Source organism: Dipodomys ordii, unplaced genomic scaffold (assembly GCF_000151885.1).
Source record: "Dipodomys ordii isolate 6190 unplaced genomic scaffold, Dord_2.0 Scaffold93, whole genome shotgun sequence".
NCBI lineage: Eukaryota > Metazoa > Chordata > Mammalia > Rodentia > Heteromyidae > Dipodomys > Dipodomys ordii.
In genome coordinates, this window is record NW_012267309.1 from 1,940,436 (window position 1) to 1,943,224 (window position 2,789).

Genomic DNA, 2,789 nt, shown 5'->3' on the forward strand with positions numbered 1-2,789 from the left:
GGCTGACTCCAATTCTTGGAACATCAAATATTTTAAACAAGGGATTGGCCTTGCCTTAAAGAGCCCCAGTTTCATAAAGCAGATTTCAGGCAGAAGAAATGCCTGGCATAACATGCAGATACTTCATTGAAAAGGAGCCTTGTCACTTATGATACACAATGATTATACTATTAATATTCAGGAAAAATTCACTATAATGGCCGTGTCTGACATATCAAGGCTTCAGAATTTGGATTTTTCTGAGGATACAAAAAAAATTCTTCAGTGCCAGGTGATGGTGGCTCATGCCTGTAATCCTAGCTACTCAGGGGGCTGAGATCTGAGAATCGCAGTTTGAAGCCAGCCTTCCAGAAAAGTCCCTGTAAGATACTTATATCCAATTAACCACTCAAAAACTAGAAATGGTGCTGTGGCTCAAATGGTAGAACCCTAGCTTTGAGAACAAAGAGGCTCAGAAACAGTGCCCAGTCCCTGAGTTCAGGCCCTACAACCGACAAAAAGTAATTTGTCATCCTAGGTTACTAAATTGTTTCCAGGGCATACCATCACCTTCTGTATGTCTGAAGACAGCTCAGAAGCAGTGCATTGTATCCCACCTCAGCCAGGGTGCTGGCCCAGCCATGAAGCACCATTGTAGCCATCCTTTACTTCATTCCTTCTCACTTCATGCTCTGAGGAAGGCCCTTCAAACTGGCCTGGGACTTGAATTCAGACAAGGGTAACATAGAAAAGTCAAGACTGCAAGTATTGCTATGAGGCAACCCCCTCCTCCAATGCTGGTGATACTCTCAGAGTGTTGCAGGGGATGAGTGAGAAAGTGGCAGTGGGAGACTCACTGTGCTAATGCAGCGTTCTCTTATCTTACCACCAAACTTATTTCCCAAACAGCCAGCAAGTGTGGTGCCTTTCCAGATGCACACTGGCCAGTCACCCTGGGAAGCACAGGTCAGTGGCAGCCTGGGGAAAGGTGGAGACTGTGGCATGCAGAAGTAATGTATTCTATGTCACCAAACAGGATAGCAGGCAGCCAGGCTGCCTCATATATAGCTGTTTCCCCATGCTCTCCTATCATCTAGTGATGCTTTCTCTTTAAATGGCAATGTTCTTACTAAATATGTGTATTTAAAGACAATAGAGCTAAGCACCAGTGGCCCATGTCCGTACTCCTTACTATTCAGGAGGCTGAGATCTGAGGATCATGGTTCAAAACCAGTCCAAGCAGGAAAGCGTGTGAGAGTCTTATCTCCAATAACCACCAAAAAGCCAGAAGTGGAGTTATAGCTCAAATGGTAAGAGTGCCCGCTTTGGGCAAAAAAGATCAGGGACACCATCCAGGCCCTGAGTTCAAGTTCTAGGAGCAACGCGCGCGCGCACACACACAGACACAGACACACACACACACAATCTTTAATAAAGAAGAAAAAAAGCCCAGCCAGGTGCCCGTGGCTCACACCTATAATCCTAGCTACTCAGGAGGTAGAGATCTGAGGATTGTGGTTCAAAGCCAGCCTGGGCAGGAAAGTCTGTGAGACTCTCATTTCCCAATTAACCACCAGAAATCTGTGGTGCTGTGGCTCAAGTGGTGGAGTATTAACATTGAGTTAAAGAGCTGTACTCAGGCCCAGAGTTCAAGTCCCATGACCGACAAAAAAAAAGTCCAGCACCAGTTCACTTTTGTGAAATGGAAGCTAGACACACCTGTGGTCTAGGTTCCCAGATTCTGAACCAGCTGTCCACCTCCAGAGGCAAGGTGCGAACTGTTCAAAAGATAGACACCAGAGGGCGCATACACCCGGTCACACTCACACCGTGCCAAAACTGGATTCAAAAATTGACAGCTGGGAGTGACTCTGTACTGTAGCCAATCTGTTCATTAACCCATATCACAGCAACCCACAGAGGTCAGTCATGGGGGTGGTAGTCCTTGGGGGTTAGCAAGGCTCTGCCTCACTCCCACCTCAGGGAAAGTGACAAGGCAGGAGGCATACTAGCATGGCCCTACCTGGCTGGACCAGGAGTGGGCACAGCCTGGCTGGGCTTTCTATTCAGGGTCTCTTAGGCTGTGGTCAAGGCGTTAACCCTTCTGTGACCTTACCTGGAGCTCAATAGAGGAAGTGTCCACTTCCAAGCTCACTCAGACTACAGGAAGAATCCTTGTGCTTAGGGTCCTGGCTTCTGGGCCAACTTCTCTAAGACCAGCAGAGCAGAAGATCTTTGACCTCAGGAAGAACCTCATCCCCTGGGTCAGGCCCAAGATAATCTCCCTTTAGATCAATTCAAAGTCAGCAAGTTTAAGGACTGTGATTACATTTGCCATATAAAGTAACAGAATCTGAGTGATGTTAACCTGTCTGAGACAAGCCCTCCACATTCAGAAGGATGTATTATGCCAGGCATGGACACCAGGGGGCGATCTTACAGTTCAGGCTGCCACAGTCCTCTTACTGAAAACGTTGAAGGATGTTATTTTATTCAGCTCTTCAGTATAAACACAATGGCAAATAAATTTCTGAATTAAAGTGAATTTTGAAATAGGAAGTGTGAAGAAAGGATTTCATTTCCTTCCCTGTCTTAGCATGTTGCTGATCACCTGGAAAAGGAACACCTGGAAGGTGACAGAGCTTAAACGATGAGAATCTTTTCACCCTATTTGGTTGCATGAGAACAGAAGGGAACTCCTGGTAGACCTTCCTGTGGGTTGTGCACTGCACCATCAGGAGGTGCCATTCCTTTCATGTTCCCCTCCTCCCTCCTCTCCCTTCCCCCCCCCCACCTGAGTTACATTCCTT